Raw genomic sequence first — 27,476 nt, forward strand, 5'->3', positions numbered from 1 at the left:
CAAAGTCATAAGCTTCCCATGCATGAAGACAAACTATCCTTTAAGAACCTGGAGCTCACACAAAGTGGCAGACCGGAGTTTTCAGAGTAGTTCACTAGAGTAGACACTAGGAATCATGTCTCAGATTATTTTTTCCTTGGCAGTCATTCAGTTTATTTATAGAATAACATAAAATAAAATAAATATTCTCAAACCATGCTGGGTGTAGTAAAGAGAGATCACTTATTTTCCTCTAAAGTAAAACACATGTACACACATACACATACACACAGTCTTGTTTTCAAGATGAACAATCACACCCTCCCTCCCATACCCTTTACCTTCAACCCCACTGCCCTACGACACCTTGTTTCCAGAATAGGAGAAACACAGAATCTGGCTGATGAAGGAGTTTATTTTGTGTGAAAACCCACATATTTTTAAGAATGGGGATTAAAATGACTTCATTTTTTAGAAGAGCTGGAAATTGGTAGAGCTTTCCCTGCTGAAGAAAAAGTAACATTTGTATGACCAAGTTACTCACTTTATCCAAATATTAACAAACACCTGCAACAGCACTAAGGACAGAAATATTGCAAAAGGGGAAAAAGGTGGGTGAAAGCTAGCCCTCTTCTTATTTTGGGGGAGGTAAGTAGGCATGTGACTGCTTTTGGTCCCCTCTTTCCCCTGCCTCTGCCAGCCTCCACGTGGGCACAGAGCCAGAAGCAAGACTGGTAAGAGCACGTGTCCAGTCTCTCCATCACCAACTCTCACTCCCATGCTCACCTGGAGAAATCATTGTGTGAGTGGTTTACTAGCACTTCTCAAAAGACAAATCCCTGAAGGAATCCCCAACAGGTGATGAGTTATTTGGCTGGAGTTCCAGAGATGAGAGAAAGAAAGAAAAAGAGAAAAGAAGAGGAAGAAGAATCAACATTATTGAGCTCCTAGGAAATACCAGATATGTTATATATTCTATTTAGTTCTAGCAATCAAATATGAGATATCGGATTCATCTGAGACCTATGTCTTAAATCCCAGCTCAGCCTCTTACTAGCTATGCAACCTTGTCCTCTCTGGAAGTCAGTGGTCTCATTTGCAAAGTGGGGTTGCTAGTAATAATAATAATCTTCTAGGTTTATAGAGAAGATTACATGATGTCATGAATATAACTACTTAATGTAATAAACAGTAGCCACAATTTATCAAAGATTAGCTCCATTTTATACACAAAGTATATGATTCAGAAGTGTAGGTAACTCTCCCAATAAGGTGATGAAAACAGAACATGGCACATTTCCTCCTGGGATGATGACTGACTAATTCAAAACATTACGCATGAATCATATGGTTTTTAAATGCATTCTCTATATATTTAAGCATTTGTTATCATTAAACTCCCTTCATAATAATGTGAAACAATGATCCTTGAAGGTGGCTTTCAGATTCTGCATGTCAGTCCCTGCTCCAGGCCATTCTAGTGGTTGGGAATCAGAACTCAGCTAGCTGTGGGCTCCCTGGAGCTCCTTTGTGCGAGACCCGAACTCCCATGATTCCTTCCTCCACCTCTCTTTTGGATGGGTTCCCCTGGACTTGCTTCCCCAAACTCTTGGCCTGTATTTCAGCATCCCTGTTCCTCTCTTTCAGGTGGAATCCTTACCCACAGATTTTGTTGTAGGGGCAGTAATTCCCCCCAAATATTGTACTTCCTCTCCTACATTTAAACCCCTTAAAGTTACAGGATCACCTGACTAGTTCTAGGCAGTAAAATGTGGCCAGAAGTGTATCACCTTTGCACCAAGGCAATGAAAAACCCATGCTGGATTCTCCAATCTTATTTCTCCTGTTGTGGAGTGTTAAGTGCACATGACCCACATGATACAAATACTAAAATGGTAGCCTTGGTTAGCATGGGTCCCTGAGGGACACTGGAGCAGATTGTCACCCCATACCACACTGGATACTTTGTATGTATAAGAAGTAAACTTTCATTTTGTTATAACACTGATTTGGGGGCTGTGTGTTAATATAGCAAAATCTAGCATATCCTAATTTATACAAAATTCAATCTCTGCATATAAATTAGGACTGGGTCTCTTGCTCTTGACCACCTCTCCAAGGTCCTATATTGGCTCTCATTTTGCCTTTATGAGACCAGCATGCTCTGGAGCAAGTGCAGAACTTGAAGTTCTAGTCACCTCCCAGGGGTTAATTATCTGAATCTCTCCTTCCCTTTTCTCCCCCAAATGCTACCTCAACCTCAAGGAAGTCAGAGATTGAGCCAGCTGGAGATTAACCAAGTCAACAGAATAAAGTTGGGAATTCTCAGCCTGAGCAGGAGGAATCACTGAAGCAAGGGAGGTGAAAGAAGGGAAAGAGTTGACATCCTAGATATCAGGAGTAAGTGTGCTAGTTCTGAAGGGGTTGGTCAGAAGTAGAACCAGGGTCAGAAGTAGAACCAGAGTCAGAAGTAGGGTCCTAGTCAAAGTCTTGGAGCCAAGGGCTTCAAGATGGAAAGATGAGGCCAAAGGGAAGGTAAGTCATGATCAAAGGTCCTGGCCAATTTCATCTATCCCTGGTTGATATGCACCATTCACCTCTCCGGGGCCAGTAGGTAGGTATGCAGACATAACTGTGGCTGGTTTCAAGAGCCAGGTGTCTACCAACATGAAAGCACCAGCCAACTCTACTGCTCTGAGAGATCTGTTAAATCCTATCATGTTTGTAAATATACTGGACAACTTGATTTAACCCATGTTCCCTAGTGCGGGGTTCCTCCTTTCTCAAAAATCCAGCAACTCACCCATCTCTCACCAGTAGAAACCAACCCAGCATGCTTAATAACTTGCCTCTTATTCTAAATGCTTACAATCTTATTCACTTGTGTAGCAACTTCCCTAGAATAAGCACAGAGCTAATTGAGGAACTTGATGACTCTTTGCTCAAGCCAAACAAGATGTTCACATTACCTTTAACATTCAACTCTGTGACCAGATTATCTGATTTGGTTATGAAAGCACGAATCACATCTTACACCCCAAATAACATACAAAATCAGTTTGCAGTGGAGAAGTTAATTAAGATTATGAAATATTAATTATCCTTTTTGATCTTTTCATTTAAAAATTCATTCTTCCGTCATTTGTTCCATATTCAAAGCTTAACTATAGATAAGGTATCTTTGAATTTACAAGGCTATACCCAGTGATATTTACAAGATAAATCTTCATATCACGCACTGAATATTCAATGAGAAACAACACATTTCTGGGTAGCTCCTCTATTATTGATACTCTGCATACCTGGAATGATTGTAAATCTTTGCGTATAGACCAAATTAAGTTTGTGATTAAATGTAAGGTTAAAAATCCCTTCTATTTCAAGCCTCAAGAACAAGAGGAGATACTGTCACCAAAGATCTTTCTAAAATACAAACTAAGCCAAATGCTTTTACCATGAAAGAACACCAAGTTCACCGACAGAGAGACTTCCACATCGCTAAAATTCACCTGACTGTATTTAAGAACAGAGTCCATTGTTCACTTCCTTTACTTTAAAAATGTGCTTTCTCACTCTGTGCACATATATTCTATTCATCTGTAACAACATAATACAGCTTATTTCTGTTGATACTGGGGGAAGCAAGAGTTTATGAAAATGTATGTATTTAAAATCTAAAATTTTAAGATGTCTTTATAGCCCAAGCCACCTTTTTTATACAGAGAAGGTGCTACTGTTAGGACCTGTGGAGGAGGTGATTTCCATTTGATTTTATTGTGATTTTCAGATCACATAAAAGTTGTATTTAATGTCTTTGGTACACTGGATGGCCAATATATGACTAAACAGACAAACCAAGTTGAATACGCTAACCAAAAGGGATGCCCATCCCAGATTTAATAACTGTAGGAGATTCTACTCATAAGAAACTTCCAAGGATGCTGTCCCTAGAATGGGGAGGTGTGAGAACCCCAGAACCAATTAAGGCAGCCGATTTTATAGAAGGATATATGAGTGTCCAGGCCCTTGTGCAGGCACTGTCACTTCCTGGCTCACCTCTCTACTCCAGTGACTTCTTGCTGCAAATGCCTGTAACTCTGCCTACTGGCTTTCCTTTGCCAGTGAGGGCATACTGGACTGCCCCAGTGCAAGCTGAAAGTGCTAGAGTCTTAACGCTTTCAGGAAAAGCCCTCAGATGATGAGAGATGGGGATTTGGTGAATAGATCATATCTTATTTGCCTCTAAGATAGGGTAATACTAAAGCATGTTCTATACTCCCTCCTAGAGTTCCCCAGGAGGGCTGAGCTTCAGCTGCACAGTAGTAACCCGTTTGACTCATTATCCTTTATTGGCTTCCTTCACTTTTCTGTTTTACTTCTCAACTCCCATGCTGATGTTTCTTGGGATCACCTCCCAAATAAACTACTTACAGTTTAATTCTTGCCTAGAGGTCTATTTCTGGAGGAGTTCAAACAAAGGCAGATCTTTTGTGTTTTGGGGGGTTCAGATGGAAAACCCATCTGACTCCTATTGATGGATACCTAGACAGAATGGAGGCAGTGATTTTGGGTCCATGAGATGGTGGACAGTAGAATCAGTTCTGACCCCCACTCTTAGTTGCTGCAGAAGTCTGGGGTGGTAACTGTGTGTGGAAAAAGATGAATAATGAATAATAAGACTTCCAGCCTCAGAGCCCAAGCGTAAGCAGCAAGGCCAAGATTAACCTAAGACAGTAAAATCATACTCCCCAAGAGTTGCAGTAGGAAGAGCAGGATTCTATCACCTTCCCTTCACAGCAAGGGACCAGCACTGCACTTCCATGAGCAATATCCTTTGGTGACGGGAAGCATCAGCTATTGTCGTCACTTACCCCACTGATGCTTCAAGAAGGTGTAAAGGTTGGAGAAAATTCTTTTTTGGACTGTAGAAGCTCCTAGGGCTGTGCTATCCAATACAGTAGCCATAGCCAAACATACACACATGACTATTTAAATCTAAATTAAATAAAATTAAAAGCCCAGTTCCTAGCCACTAACCACACTTTAAGTGCTCACTAGCCATATGGGCCTATGATCACGGCAGAAAGTCCTTTTGGACAGTGCCTCCCTGGAGTTGTGGGGCAGTTCAGGAAGAGAGAGGATCTCAAGAAAGAAGGACATACTAAACTCCTGTCAATAAAGGGTAAGAGGTCCTAAGACAGTCATTTTAAAAATAAAAATATATGCCTTTATTTATGCTATAAATTTGTAAACAGTTCATATTAGGGTTAGAATTACAGAATTAGTACAAGGGAGATTAGAAATTATATAGGCCAATCTCCTGACCTGATGTTTTACAAGCTAGCATGAAAATAAAATGAATATACCTGTGAGCATTGGGAGAAGTAGTGCATAAATTCTAAGGGAATTATAAAAACTCTATTTTAATGACAGGTACAAAGTTTAATTTTAGCCGGAGCCAATAAAGGTAGGCCTCAGTGAGGAAGTAGCATCTTCAATAAGACTTGAGGTAGATGTAGTATTTCAAAAGTTGTTAAAGTGTGGGGAGGAGGGACACTGAGGTTGAAGACAGAGGCAAAAAAAAAAAAAAAAACAGAAGTCATGTCCAAGGAAGGTTTATTAGTCCTGTCTCTGTAGATAATAGTAAAGATGGGCCAACGGGCTGGGGCCATTTGAAGGAGAACCAAGATAGTTAAATGGAGTCTCCTTCCCAGAACAAAGCCAGACCTAAGACACTTTCTGGGGAGATCAGATAATTTTTCCCATTTATCCCTCCTTGGCTGTCTATTGGTAGGGCTACGAAAAGTGATTTCTCATCATGACACCCAACTCCTTGAGCGTTCTGATTATCTATGCCCTCAGGGGCAGCCCCTGTCTAAAATTCTGCAAGTCTTGAGACTAACTCGGAGGAACTGCATGAAGGTGGTGCTTCTGCTCCTCTGCTCATACAGAGCAAGCAGAACAAGCCACTGTTTCTGCGGTGTGATTTCAGGAGAATGCTCTGTTATGATGCTCTGTTGCCATTCCTACTCCACACCTTATAAAATGACAAATAAAAGAACCCCAACTCTAAACTGACTTAAGCAAAAGGAAGATTGGTTGGTGAGATTCTGGGGTAGCTCCATAAAATCAAAGAAAGAGTTTGTCACCCAAGCCTTGAGCAGGACAGGGAGGGCAGCACTGAAGATTTTAGGGGAAATGCGAACTTGTGCATCCTCTGGGTGCTCTCTGCCCCACCTTCATTCTGTTCTTCCTAGGGTGTTCCTCATTCTATGTGGACATGGCACCATGACCACAAACTTAGCTTAAAAACTCAAAGGGAAGAGCTCATGGGCCATCTCTGGACCCCATCACTGTGTCCGGGAAACTAGGAAAGTGTAAAAGGACGATAGTCCTCATTTAGACCCTATGAATAGGGTTGAGGGAGAATAGCAGTTTCCCCCAACAGAAGGGGCAAGAAGCAAAAGACAGAACTTGGCTCAGATATGACCAGTAGGGGAAATCACTGTGGTCGGCCGCCTGAATTGGAATACAGGGTACAGTGAGCACCATGAACAGACTTTTGAGGAAAAGAGGGGCAAGAGATTTCCAAAAGGATTCCCACACTAGATCTCACTGTGCCAGACTACCATTCCAAGAGGCACAGGAAGCCTGATGTTAGCCAAACCATGTCCTTCTCCTACTCAACTCCAGACACATAACCCCAAGGCTGCAGTGAAGACTACAGGACAATTGCCCCTAATTTACCAAACCTACCCATAAAATCCAAAGCACAGAACTATTCTGCAAGAACCATGCTGCCATCCAAAGCAAAGCTAAGCTCCAATTCTCATCTTCTCCTGTATTCATTTCAGGATATTTTTCAGGCATTCTTTTCATCTTTCATTAAACTAGTAAGTTTTTTAGAATATGAATAATAAAAAATGCAAAATGTATCAGTGTGATGGATGGCAATATATTTTAAAACATACGTGTGCTAAAACTAAGGGTGACCCAAAAATGAGAAATCCACTCCAGGAGACAGTCTTCATCACTGGAGTCAGGCATTCAAATCACGTGTGGTATCTTGTGATGGTTGTTCACAGCAGAGAGCTGGAGGCGTTACTGACCTTTCTGTGGCATCCACAAGGGTTTACCACATTTTCTCAAACACAAATGCATCTCTGCACAGAAAATGAAATTTTCAAAGTCTTTTGGAGAAAAGAGCCTTTCTCAGCTGAATCTGCAGCTTAGAAGGGTGCTCATTAAACGAGAAAGGAGCAGGCATCTCGGAGTCCTCTTTTGGGGCAGATCAAATCAATCACTCCTGGCCTTCAAACAGAGATGAGGGATCCCATGTCCAGATTTCTCACAGCCTATATGAGCTTTGAATGTCATTGCCAGCTGCCAGCCTTATGGATGTTTCCACACTGGCCAAATCCAATTGAAAATTTGGTATAAACTATGTAGACACTAAAAGCAAATGCATTATTTGTCCCCCAGACCAGCTTTTCTTCCTAACTTCTATAAAGTTCTCAAAAATACACTGTTCTCCCTGTTACCCAGACTTCAAATCTTGTCCTGATGTCTTCTTTCTCAGGCCCTGCATGTAGTCCCAAAGCTTGGCAATTCTTCCCCCTAGGTCTTTCTTGGCCTCACCTTTTTTCACATGCACGTGCACTGGCATGTCTTTAATACCCAGAATGGGGACTAGCAAACTACAACCTGAGAGCCAAATATGACCCACCACCTGTTTTGGGTAAATAAAATTTTGCTGGAACACAACCATACTCATTCATTTCTGCATTGTTTATGGCTGCTTTCACACTACAACAGCAAAGCTGAGTGGTTGAGCCAGACTGTTTGGCACTCAGAGCCTAAAATATGGGCTATCCAGCCCTTTACGAAAAATGTTTGCCAATACCTGTCGGAAACTGTTGCAATAAGTCTACCCAGCCTTAACTTCTTTCCAGTTCTCCCTACTTTTTAAAATATTCCCTACTCAAAACTCTATTCTGAATTATCAGTGAAGCTTATCAGTCACACACAGGCACACCCTGTTTAAAAAGTGTAAAAAGCTCCTCACTGCACTTAGAATAAATTCCCAGTACTCTGGCTCTAGGTGGTTGGATGGCTTCAACTTCTCGCACTGCGTCCCTCCTAACTCACTATACTCCAGCCTCACTGGTCTTTCTCATTTCCTTCAAGGCATCAGACCCTTCTCCTTCCAGGGCCTTACGACTACTGTCCTTTTTTCATGCAATGCTCTTCCCTACCCACCTTCATCTGGTCACCACCTCTCATCCTTCAGATCTCCATTTCAATGTCACCTCCTTGGAGATAAGTCTACCCTTTTTCAAGAAGATTGCTGTCACTCTATTCTTTTTCTAGCACGCTGTTCTTTTTATGCATAGGAAGAAATTAAACACTTACTTGTTTGCTTCCTGGATTACTGTGTGTCACAATGATCATAATCTTGATCATAATCACTCCAAGAGGTCAAGGCTTGTATGTCCATTTTATTTGCCTCTCCACATTCAGCACCTGTCAAATGTAAGCATTCAAAACATATTTTTATGAATGAGTGATCTTCCATTCATTCCCAAATAATATTTATTCTTTGGCCCAACAATCAGGCTCTTTCCTATTATCCAGTCCTAATTGTATGCCTCATTCCAGGTAAACTGAGATAATCATCATTTTGCAAATATACACTGTACTTTTTCACTTCTGAACTTTCTTGTCCCACCCCAATCCCACATCCTCTACCATTTTTGCTTAGGAAGATCTTTCCCTTCCAAGCTTAATTCAAACAATTATTCTAGGAAACTGTTTTAATGAACATAGTTTGAATAGTGTAAAACCAAAGACATATTTCATAACGATGCTTTCTAGAACAGTCTTCAATATAATTCGATGCCCTCATGTCCAACTATTCCAATAAAAGCAATTCTATGTGGGCCAGGCTATGATGCATTCCAAGTCTGATTCTACAATGGGATTAATTTAGGGACGCATTTTAGAGTGTGGATGGATAGATTATCAGGGGTATCCAATCTTTTGGCTTCCCTGGGCCACACTGGAAGAAGTGTCTTGGGCCACACATAAAATACACTAACACTAACAATAGCTGATGAGCTTCCAAAAAATCACAAAAAAACTCATAATGTTTTAAGAAAGTTTATGAATTTGTGTTGGGCTACATTTAAAGCCATCCTAGGCCACATGTGGTCCATGGACCATGGGTTAGAAAAGCTTGGATTACATAGTCTTCTGGTTGTTTTTTGCTAATATTGTTTTTCTCAACTCCAGTTTTGAAAGTAACTGGGTACAAATGAGTACTGAAAGGTACTCATATTCTATGTTTCAGTTAAATGGAGCGAGGAACAGGATTGATAACCAGGTGTGAAATCTGAGGAGCCTGACTGATACTCACGCTTATAAGGAAGGCCACTCACTCCCTTTCAGTGGTAAGAGAGTATATCTTTATGTCAGTCATCATGAGGCACTGTACCTAGGATAAACCAACCTATCTACTGAGAGCATGTTTAGTTCATAATAATAAAACATTATTCACACAAAAGAGAAGGTTTCACTGTCTATTGCCTGTTGCTTGAGGGTCTAGATCCAGTTTATAAAAAGTAAAAGCAACATATTCCAAAAAAAGCTAAAAAGCAGTGAAGCCACAACATGTCTGTTGTGTGTGCCTGCCCCCTCCTTTGTTTTTTGTAGCTTCAGATTTTAATTGCTCCTAAACTGCTTACTCAGAATGAGTTTATTGCTGGTTAGAACTCCTAGGATTTTTTTATATTGCTGCTAATCCACATCTTTCTGTTACTTACTTATGCAGTTGTTATATTAAGACCCAAGTAGAGGAAGGAATATGAAGACACTTTAGTATACACACATACCCACATTTTGTTCTCCCTCCTTAGCTTTATGTCAAGTGTGAATTTTATAGGTGTAGGCTCCATGGACTTATTCAATCCATTTATGACTCTGTTAAACCCAACAAGGGCCAAAGTAGCTTCAGTACACCTCTAACTGTTCCATTTAACATTCATTATCACCCAGTATCCTGAACAAGCTCTTTGTCCTCATATCTAGTTTTTTGACATGAAAACATTAAACAAACAATTCTGGGCTCCTATTAAGTACCAGGACACTTGTTAGGTACTAAGGATTCAACAATTTAAAAGGGGAAAAAAGCCCATTTCTAACCTCATGAAGTTTATAGTAAGGCCACAAGGATACCTAATAAGAGGTAACATTTATTGAATTAGGTACTGTATGTGTATTATGTTATTTAATCCTCAAAAACAGAAAGAAAAAGAAAAACCCTGAAGAAGGTACTGTGGCTTATACAGATGGAAACTGAAGTTTAAGGAGATTAAGTAACTTGACCAAGGACACACCTCTAGATAGTGGGGAGGTAGGAGTCAAACCCAGATGGTCTGGCTCCAAAATCAATATACTTAGTACTTCTATTTAAGACCACCATGCTTATCTGCATAGGTTGTGTACCTCTTAACTCAGAGGAACACAGTTCAAATAAACTCCGACTTGCACAATCTCATATAGCAGTCTGAAACCCAGACACACCACCATATTTTCTTGACGTGTGATTTTTCTACTCTTGTTCAAGTAAAAATCAAACACGAAGATGGAGGAAGATGAAATGGAAAAATTCCTAGAAAAACACAAACTACTAAAATTGACTCAAAAAGAAATAGAAAATCTGAATAGACTATTATAATAAATAAATAAATAGATGGACTTAGTTACTTTAAAACTGCCCACAAAGAAAAGTTCAAGACCAGATGTCTTCACTGGTGAATTCTACGAAACATATGAAGCATTAATACTAACTCTTCCAAAGAATAGAAGAGAACACTTTCCAAATTATTCTACGAGACCAAAAGCAGAAGCAATAAAAAAATAAACTGGAAATCTTTTGTGTTGCAGAGGATACCATTAAGAAAGTGAAAAGACAACACACAGAATGGGAGAAAATATTTACAAATTGTAATAAAAAGATAAGTAAGCCAATTCAAAAATGAGCACAGAATTTGAATAGCTATTTTCCCAAAGAAGACATACAAATGGACAACAGGCTTGTAAAAAAATGCTCAATATCATTATCAACCAGGAAAATGCAAATGAAAACCACAAATAAGATATTTCTTCATACCCACTAGGATGGCTATATCAAAAAGACAGACAATAACAAGCATTGGTGAAGATGTGGAGTATCTGGAATCCTCATACACTGCTGTTGGGAATATCAAATATCACTTTGGAAAACAGTCTGGCAGTTCCTGAAAAGATTAAACATAAAGTTACCCAGCAGTTCCAGTCCTAGGTATATACTCATGAGAAATGAAAGCATATGTCCACACTCAAACATGTACATAAATGTTTATAGCAACATTGTTCATAATAACCTAAAAGCAAAAGCAACCCAAATACCTATCGATCGATGAATAAATAATAATATGTCCAGAGAGTGGAATATTATTTATTAATCAAAGAAATGCGGGAGTCAGTGCAGTGGCTCACACATGTAATCCCAGCACTTTTGAAGGCCAAGGCAGGAGGCTTGCTTGAGGCCAGAAGTCTGAGACCAGCCTGGGCAATACTGCAAAAACCCATCTCTATCCAAAAAAAAAAACAAAAACAGCAGGCATCCTATCCCAGATATTCAGGAGGATGAGGTGAGAGGACTGCTTGAGCCCAGGAGTTCAAAGCTACAGCGAGCTATGATTGTGCCACTGCATTCCAGCCCAGGTGACAGCTAAGCCCTGTCTCTTAAAAAAAAAAAAAGGAAAGAAATGGAATAGTGATACATGATACAACATTGATGAACCTTAAAAACTTTATGCTAAGTGAGAAAAGCCAGCCATAAAGGACCACGTATTATACATACTGTATGATTCCATTTATATAACATGCCCAGATTAGGCAAGTCCACAGAGACAGAAAGTAGATTGGTGGTTGCCTAGGGCTGGAGAAAGTTGGGGGAAATGGGCAATGATGGCAAATGAATCAGGTTTCTTTTGGAGTTGACAAAAATGTTCTAAAATTGTGATGATGATTGCACACCTATGTGAATAAACTAAAAACAATTGTACATTGTAAATGGGTGAATTGTATGATATATGAATTATATCTTAATAAAGTTCTTACTAAAAATGACAGAGAGAGGGAGAGAGAGAGAGATCATTCTCTTTAAATATGGAATATTAATTAAACCACTCATTTATATCTCTTGAAAATCTCAATAAAATGGTCATAAAAAATTTTTTAAAGGCATAATCCAACATGTACAAATAATAGAGAGGAACAGACTACAAATATGGCAAAGGGAAGATGTCAACACCGTTTTGGAAGCTGGAAAGAAGATATGTAAGTAACACAGTGACGTAACGGACCTGGGAAAGCTAAAGCCTGTGGGGGATGACAAGAGGGAGGCCTAATGGCACTGCAAAAAGCTCCAGAAAGTTTCCAAAATTAGAAGCATTAGTTACTTCTGAAGGCCAGGGTATGGGATGAGGCTGAAAATAGAAGTGTTGGTTCAAAGTTTACATGAGATGGAGTTAAATACCCCTTCTAAACCCATGGAGCTGGATTATGCATTCCACCCTCACCCCACTGCCTCAGCCAGAGACAGGTAGTTTTTATGTTTGTTTGTTTTTTGTTTTTTGTTTTTTTGCTTTTCTGCAGAAGCCAGGCCTCAGACTGGGTTCAGGACTTGAGCTCTGGATTCAGGCACCAAAAGCACAGATGAGGGAGAGGGGAGATGTTCAACTGAAAATAAGGAAATCAAATCAAATGCTATGTATTGAAAGGTAAAGTATTAGAAATCTCATAGATGGTGGGCCCAAGCCAAGATGGCCGAATAGGAACAGCTCCAGTCTACAGCTCCCAGCGTGAGCGACGCAGAAGATGACTGATTTCTGCATTTCCAACTGAGGTACCAGGTTCATCTCACTGGGGATTGTCAGACAGTGGGTGCAGTGCACTGAGCGTGAGCCGAAGCAGGACAAGGCATCGCCTCACCTGGGAAGTGCAAGCAGTCAGGGAATTCCCTTTCCTAGCCAAGGAAATGGGTGACAGATGGCACCTGGAAAATCGGGTCACTCCCACCCTAATACTGCGCTTTTCCGACGGTCTTAGCAAATGGCACACCAGGAGATTATATCCCACGCATGGCTCAGAGGGTCCTACACCCACGGAGCCCAGCTCACTGCTAGCACAGCAGCCTGAGATAAAATTGCAAGGTGGCAGCAAGGCTGGGGGAGGGGCGTCCGCCACTGCTGAGCCTTGAGTAGGTAAACAAAGCAGCCGGGAAGCTCGAACTGGGTGGAGCCCACCGCAGCTCAAGGAGGCCTGCCTGCCTCTGTAGATTCCACCTCTGGGGGCAGGGCATAGCTGAACAAAAGGCAGTAGAAACCTCTGCAGACTTAAAAGTCCCTGTCTGACAGCTTTGAAGAGAGTAGTGTTTCTCCCAGCACCCAGCTTGAGATCTGAGAACGGACAGACTGCCTCCTCAAGTGGGTCCCTGACCCCTGAGTAGCCTAACTGAGAGGCACCCCCCAGTAGGGGCAGACTGATACCTCACATGGCTGGGTACTCCTCTGAGACAAAACTTCCAGAGGAACAATCAGGCAGCAACATTTGCTGTTCACCAATATTCGCTGTTCTGCAGCCTCCACTGCTGATATCCAAGCAAACAGGGTCTGGAGTGGACCTCCAGCAAATTACAACAGACCTGCAGCTGAGGATCCTGACTGTTAGAAGGAAAACTAACAAACAGAAAGGACATCCACACCAAAACCCCATCTGTACGTCACCATCATCAAAGAACAAAGGTAGATAAAACCACAAAGATGGGGGAAAAACAGAGCAGAAAAACTGAAAATTCTAAAAATCAGAGTGCCTCTCCTCCTCCAAAGGAACACAGCTCCTCACCAGCAACAGAACAAAGCTGGACAGAGAATGACTTTGATGAGTTGAGAGAAGAAGACTTCAGACGATCAAACTTCTCTCTGAGCTAAAGGAGTAAATTCGAACCCATGGCAAAGAAGTTAAAAACCTTGAAAAAAGATTAGACGAATGGCTAACTAGAATAACCAATGCAGAGAAGTCCTTAAAGGACCTAATAGAACTGAAAACCACGGCACGAGAACTACATGACGAATGCACAAGCCTCAGTAGCCAATTCAATCAACTGGAAGAAAGGGTATCAGTGACGGAAGATCAAAGGAATGAAATGAAGTGAGAAGAGAAGTTTAGAGAAAAAAGAATAAAAAGAAATGAACAAAGCCTCCAAGAAATATGGGACTACGTGAAAAGACCAAATCTATCTCTGATTGGTGTATCTGAAAGTGACGGGGAGAATGGAACCAAGCTAGAAAACACTCTGCAGGATATTATCCAGGAGAACTTCCCCAATCTAGCAAGGCAGGCCAACATTCAAATTCAGGAAATACAGAGAAAGCCACAAAGATACTCCTCGAGAAGAGCAACTCCAAGACACATAATTGTCCGATTCACCAAAGTTGAAATGAAGGAAAAAATGTTAAGGGCAGCCAGAGAGAAAGGTCGGGTTACTCACAAAGGCAAACCCATCAGACTAACAGCTGATCTCTCAGTGGAAACTCTACAAGCCAGAAGACAGTAGGGGCCAATATTCAACATTCTTAAAGAAAAGAATTTTCAACCCAGAATTTCATATCCAGCCAAACTAAGCTTCATAAGTGAAGGAGAAATAAAATACTTTACAGACAAGCAAATGCTGAGAGATTTTGTCACCACCAGGCCTGCCCTAAAAGAGCTCCTGAAGGAAGCACTAAACACGGAAAGGAAAAACCAGTACTGGCCACTGCAAAAACATGCCAAATTGTAAAGACCATCGAGGCTAGGTAGAAACTGCATCAACTAATGAGCAAAATAACCAGCTAACATCATAATGACAGGATCAAATTCACATATAACAATATTAACCTTAAATGTAATGGGCTAAATGCTCCAGTTAAAAGACACAGACTGGCAAATTGGATAAAGAGTCAAGACCCATCAGTGTGCTGTACTCAGGAAACCCATCTCACGTGCAGAGACACATAGGCTCAAAATAAAGGGATGGAGGAAGATCTAACAAGCAAATGGAAAACAAAAAAAGCAGGGGTTGCAATCCTAGTCTCTGATAAAACAGACTTTAAACCAACAAAGATCAAAAGAGACAAAGAAGGCCGTTACATAATGGTAAAGGGATCAATTCAACAAGAAAAGCTAACTATCCTAAATATATATGCACCCAATACAGGAGCACCCAGATTCATAAAGCAAGTCCTTAGAGACCTACAAAGAGACTTAGACTCCCACACAATAATAATGGGAGACTTTAACACCCCACTGTCAACATTAGACAGATCAACGAGACAGAAAGTTAACAAGAATATCCAGGAACTGAACTCAGCTCTGCACCAAGGGGACCTAATAGACACCTACAGAACTCTCCACCCCAAATCAACACAATATACATTTTTTTCAGCACCACACCACACCTATTCCAAAATTGACCATATAGTTGGAAGTAAAGCACTCCTCAGCAAATGTAGAAGAACAGAAATTATAACGAACTCTCTCTCAGAACACAGTGCAATCAAACTAGAACTCAGGATTCAGAAACTCACTCAAAACCGCTCAACTACATGGAAACTCAACAACCTGCTCCTGAATGACTGCTGGGTACATAACGAAATGAAGGCAGAAATAAAGATGTTCTTTGAAACCAATGAGAACAAAGACACAACATACCAGAATCTCTAGGACACATTTAAAGCAGTGTGTAGAGGGAATTTTATAGCGCTAAATGCCCACAAGAGAAAGCAGGAAAGATCTAAAATTGACACCCTAACATCACAATTAAAAGAACTAGAGAAGCAAGAGCAAACACATTCAAAAGCTAGCAGAAGGCAAGACATATCTAAGATCAGAGCAGAACTGAAGGAGATAGAGACACAAAAAACCCTTCAAAAAATCAATGAATCCAGGAGCTGGTTTTTTGAAAAGATCAACAAAATTGATAGACCGCTAGCAAGACTAATAAAGAAGAAAAGAGAGAAGAATCAAACAGACGCAATAAAAAATGATAAAGGGGATATCACCACCAATCCCACAGAAATACAAACTACCATCAGAGAATACTATAAACACCTCTACACAAATAAACTAGAAAATCTAGAAGAACTGGATAAATTCCTCGACACATACACCCTCCCGAGACTAAACCAAGAAGAAGTTGAATCCCTGAATAGACCAATAACAGGCTCTGAAATTGAGGCAATAATTAACAGCTTACCAACCAAAAAAAGTCCAGGACCAGACTGATTCACAGCTGAATTCTACCAGAGGTACAAGGAGGAGCTGGTACCATTCCTTCTGAAACTATTCCAATCAATAGAAAAACAGGGAATCCTCCCTAACTCATTTTATGAGGCCAGCATCATCCTGATACCAAAGCCTGGCAGAGACACAACAAACAAAGAGAATTTTAGACCAATATCCCTGATGAACATCGATGCAAAAATCCTCAGTAAAATACTGGCAAAACAAATCCAGCAGCACATCAAAAAGCTTATCTACCATGATCAAGTGGGCTTCATCCATGGGATGCAAGGCTGGTTCAATATATGCAAATCAATAAATGTAATCCAGCATATAAACAGAACCAATGACAAAAACCACATTATTATCTCAATAGATGCAGAAAAGGCCTTTGACAAAATTCAACAACCCTTCATGCTAAAAACTCTCAATAAATTAGGTATTGATGGGACATATCTCAAAATAATAAGAGCTATTTATGACAAACCCACAGCCAATATCATACTGAATGAGCAAAAACTGGAAGCATTCCCTGTGAAAACTGGCACAAGACAGGGATGCCCTCTCTCACCACTCCTATTCAACATAGTGTTGAAAGTTCTGGCTAGGGCAATCAGGCAGGAGAAGGAAATAAAGGGTATTCATTTAGGAAAAGAGGAAGTCAAATTGCCCTGTTTGCAGATGACATGACTGTATATCTAGAAAACCCCATTGTCTCAGCCCAAAATCTCCTTAAGCTGATAAGCAACTTCAGCAAAGTCTCAGGATACAAAATCAATGTGCAAAAATCACGAGCATTCTTATACACCCATAACAGACAAACAGAGAGCCAAATCATGAGTGAACTCCCATTCACAATTGCTTCAAAGAGAATAAAATACCTAGGAATCCAACTTACAAGGGATGTGAAGGACCTCTTCAAGGAGAACTACAAACCACTGCTCAATGAAATAAAAGAGGATACCAACAAATGAAAGAACATTCCATGCTCACGGGTAGGAAGAATCAATATCGTGAAAATGGCCATACTGCCCAAGGTAATTTATAGATTCAATGCCATCCCCATCAAGCTGCCAATGACTTTCTTCACAGAATTGGAAAAAACTACCTTAAAGTTCATATGGAAACAAAAAAGAGCCTGCATTGCCAAGTCAATCCTAAGCCAAAAGAACAAATCTGGAGGCATCAAGCTACCTGACTTCAAACTATACTACAAAGCTACAGTAACCAAAGCAGCATGGTACTGGTACCAAAACAGAAATATAGACCAATGGAAAAGAACAGAGCCCTCAGAAATAATGCCACATATCTACAACTATCTGATCTTTGACAAACCTGACGAAAAGAAGAAATGGGGAAAGGATTCCCTATTTAATAAATGGTGCTGGGAAAACTGGCTAGCCATATGTAGAAAGCTGAAACTGGATCCCTTCCTTACACCTTATACAGAAATTAATTCAAGATGGATTAAATGTCCAACCTAAAACCATAGAAAACCTAGAAGAAAACCTAGGCAATACCATTTCAGGACATAGGCATGGGCAAGGACTTCATGTCTAAAACACTGAAAGCAATGGCAACAAAAGCCAAAATTGACAAATGGGATCTAATTAAGCTAAAGAGCTTCTGCACAGCAAAAGAAACTACCATCAGAGTGAACAGGCAACCTACAGAATGGGAGAAAATTTCTGCAATCTACTCATCTGACAAAGGGCTAATATCCAGAATCTACAAAGAACTTAAACAAATTTACAAGAAAAATACAAACAACCCCATCAAAAAGTGGGCAAAGGATATGAACAGACACTTCTCAAAAGAAGACATTTATGCAGCCAAAAGACACATGAAAAACTGCTCATCATCACTGGCCATCAGAGAAATGCAAATCAAAACCGCAATGAAATACCATCTCACACCAGTTAGAATGGCAATCATTAAAAAGTCAGGAAACAACAGGTGCTGGAGAGGATGTGGAGAAACAGGAACACTTTTACACTGTTGGTGGGACTGTAAAGTAGTTCAACCATTGTGGAAGTCAGTGTGGCCATTCCTCAGGGATCTAGAACTAGAAATACCATTTGACCCAGCCATCCCATTACTGGGTATATACCGGAAAGATTATAAATCATGCTGCTATAAAGATACACGCACACGTATGTTTATTGTAGCACTATTCACAATAGCAAAGACTTGGAACCAAGCCAAATGTCCAACAATGATAGACTGGATTAAGAAAATGTGGCACATATACACCATGGAATACTATGCAGCCATAAAAAATGATGAGTTCATGTCCTTTATAGGGACATGGATGAAGCTGGAAACCATCATTCTCAGCAAACTATCACAAGGACAAAAAACCAAACACCACATGTTCTCACTCATAGGTAGGAATTGAACAATGAGAACACATAGACACAGGAAGGGGAACATCACACACCAGGGCCTGTTGTAGGGGGGTGGGGGAGGGATAGCATTAGGAGATATACCTAATGTTAAATGATGAATTAATGGGTGCAGCACACCAACATGGCACAATTATACATATGTAACAAACCTGCACGTTGTGCACATGTACCCTAAAACTTATAATAATAAAAGAAAAAGAAATCTCATAGAAAGTAAAACAAAATGACAAAAAGGTGGGAAATAAGACAGCAAAAAATCAAGAAAATTGGAGGATTGATGGTCAAACATCAGGACAGCAAGGGTTCCAGGGAAGGAGGGGGTGGTGTGGAAAATGAGATCAGAGAACAAGCAGGGAAACTATTATAAAAGAAATTATGCAAAAAATTTCTCAGAACTTAGAAAGAAGAATGTGTTTCTAAAATAGAAAGGACCTACCAGATGTCCTGCAAAATGCCCATCATTGTGAAATTTCATAACACTCACTGGGCTTCTGGAAAACAGTTCCTTCAAGGTTCTGAGGGAAATTCTGTTGAACACAGAATTCTATACTTAGCAAAATCATTAGTCAAGTGTGAGGGTAGAATATAGATAAGAAACAGGAAGTCATGTAATCCAAGAAGCCAGGGATAAAACACAGAAGTGAACCAAATTCCCAGGATGACGGTGAGGGGAGCCTCTGGGTAACAGCCAGGCTTCAGGGCCAGAGAAGGGTCAGAAATGATTGGAAGCAAGGTAGGAGGATTCCAAAAGCTTCATCTCAAAGGTAGCGGGCGGGGGCATTGGCATTGGGGAGTGCAAGAGATTACTTGAACTTATAGAGGGGTGTTTTCAGCCTTCAGGAGTTTACAGATGGGCTATTCAAATAAACAGAAACAGTTCATAGCTCTAGGAAAAAACAAAGAGCACTATAGGAAAAGGAGAGTAAATTTTAAAGTATGTAATTATAATTGTCAGGTCCTTCCAAGGAAACTGGTAAATCATTTTCTTATTTCTCACCCAAGTTTTAAACAAATTGGCAAATAAATCAGAAAATTTAGAGGAAGGACAAAACCTCACCCTTATTTCCCTCTAGTGATAAAGGCTTCACTAGCTTCCACTATGTGAGGTTAGAGTGAGAAGATGGCTGTCTGTTAGGAAGTGGACCCTCACCAGAACTCCAAATCTGCCAGTGCCTTGATGTTGGACTTCCCAACCTCTAGACCTGTGAGAAATAAATTTCTGTTGTCTATTAAAAAGAAAAAGGCCTATTTGGCTAATGTAGTTTAGGTATGAGAACCAAATGAGCCTTGAATCTCAGAATTAGGCAGATACCCACTGCTCTCCAAACTCCCTGCCCAAGCCAAGGCAAGGCTGGACCTTCCCTGCCCAGATGGAGCAGCAAGGAACACTGTCCCCTTGCTATTAAATAGCTTCCAGAGAGCAGAAGGAAAAAGGGCTGATCCAAATTCACTAACCAGATTAAGCCACTCTTCCTTCCCTAGAGAGAAGCAAATGAATTAATGAGTAAAGGCGCAGAGAGATCACAGAAATGCTTAGCAGAAACCCCACCTCATGGAAGAAAATATCATGAGTTCCCTCCTGACATTAATGATGCAAATATGAAGCGTGATCTCACTAGGAATTATAATATAGTAATGTAAGATAGGGCAGAGAATGCAGGCATTTATGATAGGGGTGGCAGAAGTGTTAAATCCTCATCCTCAGAGCAGAAATTCAATAGATAGTTAAAATGGAAAATCCAGAAATGACAGTAACATATATTATTTGGCAATATGTAGCCAAGAAAATAGCTAAAAACAGCTATCTATAAGACTTGAGAATGGCAGCCTTCGGGGAAAAGGAGTCTGAGGTGGGAAGATGCGAAGCAGGGACCTCCTGCCCGTTTCATATTAAAACCTATTTGTAGTGCTGTTGTGTTGTTGGACTTTGAAAACTTTGGATTAGATTGGATCATATAAAATTGCCAATATTTGCTTATTTGTGGCCTAAAAAATGGCAATTTCATATGGTTCATATAGTTCAGCCTAAAATTTTTACGAAGTGACTTTAAAAAAAACGTTTTTAATGAAAGGAAAAGGAGCCCAGCCCTTGGGATACCTTCTCTGCTTCCTTTCTCTTTAGTCTAGTTTGTGTGCCTCCCTGAGGCACATTATCTCTACTAACGAACCCATACCTATCTGATGTTTCCATAGCATTGCAATCATTAGTGACCTTGTCTTCCCTCCACTGGTTGAGATTACGTTGAGGGGAGGCCCTGTTTATTATCCCAGGGTGCCCACCACAGCAGCAGGCACATAGTAGGCCGTCAGGATTTTCTGAATGAGTAAATGATGGCACAGTTACGAATCCTCACTGGGTGCTTGGATTGGTTGCTTCCTTTCCCAGGTGTTTATTATACAATAACCTTTTAAGACTTAGGGCTACTACCCTATTATCTTAGGATTTCACCCAGCATCTACACCAAGCTCACTAACTTGCAGTGCGCAGAATCTGCCTTATTCTGTCTCGCTCTCGCTCTTTTAGGAAAAGTTTCAAAAGAGAAACACATTTTCCCATTCCTGGATTTGCAGCCCCTTGCCATGGCTCACAGTGCAAGTTCTCTCATAGGCTGGGGTGTTCTGTATCTGCACCAGGAGGACTGACCTCCCAAAGGAACTCTGGAGGCCCAGTAATTGAGCAGCTCTGCTCTCAAGCTCCAGATCGGATGGCCTGAGGATAAATTGTGTGCCGCCTTCCTTTCTCCTTATTACAGGGAACGTAAACAAATACTTTCACCTCTCTCTGTCTGAGGTTCCTAATACCTAAATAAGATAGTGCCTAAAACCATAGTTACTGTATAGATTAAATGAGATAATATAGGTAAAATATTGAATGTAGGAAGCATTCTAATGTGTAGCTGTTACTAGCTGACATGGCCTTTTTTCAGTCTGAACTTCCATTCCCTTTTATCAACATTTGTTCTATGCTTTCAATTCGAAAATCATTCTTTGTTGCAAAAAATGAAGATGAACAGAAGTAAAGGAGCTCATTTATATTATTGGTCAGCATGCAAGAATTGCTCCAAAGAAGCAGGCCCATTCCCTACCCCCTCTTGTGGGGATTACTCTAAAAATAATTTTCTGAGTTTTGTTGCCCCGAGCATTTCTTACAAGCTCATGGAAATGAGAGGCTATATAATACTGTTCTCATAAGCCTTCCTCTTATCACTGGCCAAGCACTCCTTCCTGTTTCTTTTCTAAGTATTCGCTGAAAATCAGAGTTCAACAGAGAGAAACCTGTGTAGCCGCCCTGGCTTCCCTAAGCACCCATTTAGTTACTGCTTGTGTTAGGCCGTTCTTGCGTTGCTATAAAGGAACACAGGAGACTGGGTAATTTATAAAGAAAAGAGGTTTCATTGGCTCACAATTCTGCAGACTGTACAGGAAGCATGGCAGATGCTTGGCTTCTGAGGAGGCCTCAGGGACCTTACATTTATGGTAGAAGGCAAAGGAGGAGCCGACATATCACATGGTGAGAGCAGGGGCAAGAGAGAGAGAGTTGAAGGTGCCACACACTTTTTATTTATTTTATTATTTATTTATTGAGACAGTCTCCCTCTGTCACCCAGGCTCACACTTTTAAACAACTGGATCTCACACGAACTCACTCATCACCAAGGGGATGGCACTAAGCAATTCATGAGGGATACACCCCCATGATTCAAACTCCTCCCAGCAGGTCCCACCTCCAACACTGGGATTACATTTCAACCTGAGGTTTGGCAGGGACACAGATCCAAACCGTATCACTCCTTATTGGATGTATTTGCAGTTGTGGAGTCAGAGCACTGTGGTTTTGAGAGCTCCCCATCCTTCATGCACACTCTTCCCTCTAAGTGCCCACTTTGCTCTGAATGCTAGAACCCAGGTCTATGCCTCACCAGTCCCATCTTTCTTCCCTGATATTACTGCCTTGGGATGCCATGATCAATTCTCATAATGTTCTTCCCACTCATCACCCTCTCTTGGTTAGAATTAGATCTAAGCCAGGCCTGGTGGCTCACGCCTGTAATCCCAGCACTTTTGGAGGCCGAGGCGGGCGGATCGCGAGGTCAGGAGATCGAGATCACCCTGGCTAACAAGGTGAAACCCCGTCTCTACTAAAAAATACAAAAAATTAGCTAGGTTTGGTGACATGCACCTATAGTCCCAGCTACTTGGGAGGCTGAGGCTGGAGAATCGCTTGAATCTGGGAGGCGGAGGTTGCAGTGAGCCGAGATAGCACCACTGCACTCCAGCCTGGGCAACAGTGGGAGACTCCATCTCAAAAAAAAAAAAAAAAAAAAAAAAGAAATAGATCTAAAGCAGCAGTTCTGCTGGTTACTTTCTAAATAAGCAGGTAAACAGCAAATAATTAGAGAAAATCTATTGTTGTGAAGGCGTCTGTGGGAACTTACAGTACAAATGAATAAACATCACTTCCCATGCAAAGGAGCAACGCTAATTATGAGGCTTTCTAACAATCTGTCAAGTCAGCCAGAGAGGTGTTCTGTTTGGCCCTGGATAACTTCTTGGTGACCTTTATATCACTATGTTTTGCCAAATGGCTACTTCATCTAAGTGAGGACCATCTTGGTGAGGAGAGGATATAAATGTCCGCATTACCTAACTGGAGAGAGTTGATGAATCCCTTCTCCTCTCTGAGCCCGTTTCTCATCTGTAACATGAGGGTGTTGAACTGGTTGGTCTCAAAAATCTCAGCCATTTGAAAGTTTTAGGATTTTAAGTATAAACAGAGGGTTTCTTTTGATATCTAGTGTCTGCGCTAGTGTTAAAACAAAGTGGTATATCAAAGAAGCATATTTGAGTTCAAATAAAATTTTTCTAGTCTTATGCAAAATGTAAACTTCCCATCTTTTTTCATGTTTTCTTTTACATCATATTCATCACATTCTTTTTTGCAGTGGGAACACCTATCAATTCTGTTTTTTAATCTATTGTTCTATTTCCCCAGTAGATGGCACCCCATTACAACTTTCAATTACTGTCTGACTACAAACTCAGTGCATCCAGCCCAGAAAATCAATGCAGACTGAAGAGAATGTGGGAGTATTTGTTTATCAAAAACAGATAAATAAGCAAAAATTTACATTGGGCACCTAACATATGCATCGATTTTTTTAAAATTTAAACCTCTAATTTAAAATTTAAATTAAAATTTAGAAAAATCTAAATTAAATTTAAACATTTTTCTAGTTTAAATTTTAGAAAAATGGATGCATATTTTTGGTGCATGCCTAATATAAAGTTTAGAAAATTTAAATTTAAACTAGGTTCTAAAATAAGGTATAAGAAAGTAATTAGAATGTTTTTATACAAACATGTCAGACTACCATGTGTTAGCCTGAGTGCTACCCCTCAAAATGACAAATGTTTGAGATTATGGATGATCAAGTTGATTCATTTACATTGCTATTTTTAAAAACATTTAGAAAACCATTTTCTGGAAAAAACTCCCAGAATCAATTTCTGGCTTATATGACAAAACCTGTCTCGATGCCTCCTTTCTGACAATTTCTCCTCTGTAGCATCCACTTCCTTGATAATCCTTACATTCAAGAAAGTTTTTCCCTTCTTGGAAAGGCTATTTCCAAACATTCTATACTCAATGAAGTTTGGCCATCTACTTTTAAGTATTTTGGACAGAATACAACTCAGTGACTTATAACCATAATTTCAGCCCACGTGTTCTGTCTCTGCTGGCTTCCTTTGCCACGATGAGTAGAACATGCCCTGTGTTACAGGTAAATTAATTCTGGTACACTGGTAAGCAAAGAAACCAGTAACTGAGATGGGAAAGGACCCTAGCATTGGGAATTATTAGCCCTAACAAATTTGAATTTACCTTCCGAGAAAAGTAAGAAGGTGAGCAAATATCTTGCCAGTCTCTCATGAAGAACTAGCCCCTGCTTCAAGCCTGGCAGTGAGTTAGGAACTCCAGTCCTACTTAAACAGGGTCCAGGATTGGTCTTGCTGCCCTTAGCCCAGGTGCAGCATTCCTGGGAAAGAAGTACCCACCTGATATCCTTGGAGCAAGAAAGAATCACCCTCCAATCTCTACGTGAATGCATTCTTATTCCCCTACTGGAAGGAAAGCCCTGCCCTGAACTGTTTCTCAGGTGAATCCACCCTTGTTCTTTAAATATTACCGGCACACCCTCCATCTACAGTGCACTGAGGGAATGCACAAACATGCAGCACCCAGCCCAAACAGTAGTCCTCATCTCAAATCTAATTAACCTGTCCCTGACTGCTCTCATCTCCTCACATGTTGAGTTCCATGACCTTTATACTCCCACTCCTGAAATCTACCTCAAGCCCTGCTTACTATGGTGACCTTCCTTCCCCACTGATGCTAGATTCCATACGCTTCTGAGTTTGGGTACCCTGGCTTCTCCAGATAAGAGACGGGCCTCCGCAGCCCCTATCCCCACCTTTCCTAGCTCCCTGATCTCTGCTGGGAGAAAGGATTAACACTTGGTTCTGATCCCCTCATTTCTCACAGCTGAGATCTTGAATGGTAGAGAACTTCAATGACTTTGGCATTATACTCTAAAGCCACTATTAACCCTGAAGATCAGTTGCATGATCTAGACTTCCAGTTACATGAGCAATTTAATTTCCTAGTTGCTTAATCCAGTTTGATTTGAGTCTTCAACTCCCTCTGGTGGTAGAATCCTCACCCACAGGCCACCACACAAAGCTGGAGCTCTGAAGTTTGGCTAGTTTACAGGCACAGCTTAGTGGCTTCCCAAGCACGTAAGAATATATAAGAATGCATGTTTTAATTGTGGGGGAACTATGCCATCTGACTCCCAGGTTGGGTTTCCTGGGGGAAGTCCTCACTTACTCTGAAAGACTTTAATTTTAACCTCTAATATGTTTTCTCCACAGACTGAAAATCCTCTATCATGAGAATTTGCCAAATACAATGACAATGACAATTCATTCAATAGCCTATATTTCTATAGTACTATTTAAGTTTTTCTTTTTCCTAATACTTATTGAATATTTACTATGTGCTTGTCCCTATTCTAAGCACCTTTCTTTTATTACCTTTTTAATACTTAAAACAACTCTATGAAGTTGATAATTATTATCCCCATTCTTTAGAAGAAAAGATTGTCATATGGCATCTCATATGCTCCAAGCCAGAGAGAACAATAGATATTCATCTCTCAGATTCATCTACACAAGTTTGTGAATCAAATGAGCCTGTTGGGCCCATAGAGAGGAATCAGGGTGACTTCAGCGGCCCAGACATGTTTGTTTGGTTTTTTTTTTCAGGAGATAAAGCACCCAAGAGGATTGTTAGACCTGTCAGAAAAATATAACCCAGAATCACACAGAAATCTCAAATCTGAACTTTTAGGAGTTTAGTTGGTAACACATGGTTAAGAGCCAGCTTCCAAACACACTTATGATTACAGAAGAGAAAGGATCTAGAGATGTACGTGACATCTGAGATAGGCCAACTGCGATCTTGCAGTAGGGTGACCCACTGTCCCAGTTTGCCTATGATTGAGGGGTTTCCCAGGCCATAGGACTTTCAGTGCTAATGATAGGAAGGTATTCAGCCTTACCCTTGACCCCACACCTAATCCACTCCCCAGTTATTTAGCTGGGCAACATTGGCCTCTCCTATAAGGAGTCAGGCCTGAGATTTAGGAGATCTAGAACTTGGTACTAACTGTTCAGCCCCATGAGCCTCAGTTTTTGCAGATTAAAACAGGAGTAATCCCTACCCTTAACCACCTCCTAGGATATTTGGACTCCTCAAAACATTTTCATAAACCCATGAGGAAGACTGCTGTGATCCTAAGAACCTCTTTCTATACAACATTGCCCTTGACTGTGTTTAAAAATAGGCCCCATGGTTTCAAATTTTTAATTTTTAATTTAAAATGTTTTAAATTTAATGTTAAAATTTAAAATTTAAAAACAAGGTCGGGCATGGTGGCTCACACCTGCAATCACTGCACTTTGGGAGGCCAAGGTGGGTGGATCACCTGAGGTCAGGAGTTTGAAACCAGCCTGGCCAACATGATGAAACCCTGTATCTACTGAAAATACAAAAAGTTAGCCGGGCGTGGTGGCAGGCACCTGTAATCCCAGCTACTCAGGAGGCTGAGCCAGGATAATCACTTGAACCCAAGAGGCAGAGGTTGCAGTGAGCCAAGATCACACCACTGCACTCCAGCCTGGGCAACAAGAATGAAACTCTGTCTCAAAAGAAAAAAAAAAAAAAAAAAGGCCAGGCATGGTGGCTCACGTCTGTAATTCCAGCACTTTGGGAGGCCAAGGTGGGCAGATCATCTGAGGTCAGAAATTCGAGACCAGCCTAAACAACATGGTGAAATTCTGTCTCTACTAAAAATACAAAAAGTAGCTGGGCGTGGTGATGCACACCTGTGATCCCAGCTACTTGGGAGGCTGAGGCACGAAAATTGCTTGAACCCGAGAGATGGAGGTTGCAGGGAGCCTTAATTGCACCACTGCCCTCCGGCCCGGGTAACTGAATGAGATTCCATCTCAAAAAAAAAAAGACAAAAAGCAGACAACGCTAACACAGACAAGCAAAGCAATTAGAAAGATTTAGATAAATAGTTTGAGCTATTTAAAAAAAAAAAAAAAGAAGAAGTACTTTTTAAAACTGCTTCCCAGACATCAATTGTATTCATA

General features: G+C 40.7%; 1 long non-coding RNA gene across 1 annotated transcript in view; it reads right to left on the reverse strand.

Annotated features, from left to right (window-relative positions):
- Positions 1 to 377: 377 nt before the first annotated feature.
- The window catches only part of LOC117979153 (uncharacterized), a 37,034-nt gene continuing 9,935 nt past the window's right edge, over positions 378 to 27,476 (reverse strand). The window contains exons 2-4 of the long non-coding RNA XR_010109202.1: positions 8,392 to 8,502; positions 766 to 853; positions 378 to 484 (exon numbers count right to left, since the gene is read on the reverse strand). This is a non-coding gene — a long non-coding RNA (uncharacterized LOC117979153). The remainder of the gene's footprint in view (positions 485 to 765; positions 854 to 8,391; positions 8,503 to 27,476) is intronic.

Source organism: Pan paniscus, chromosome 12 (assembly GCF_029289425.2).
Source record: "Pan paniscus chromosome 12, NHGRI_mPanPan1-v2.0_pri, whole genome shotgun sequence".
NCBI lineage: Eukaryota > Metazoa > Chordata > Mammalia > Primates > Hominidae > Pan > Pan paniscus.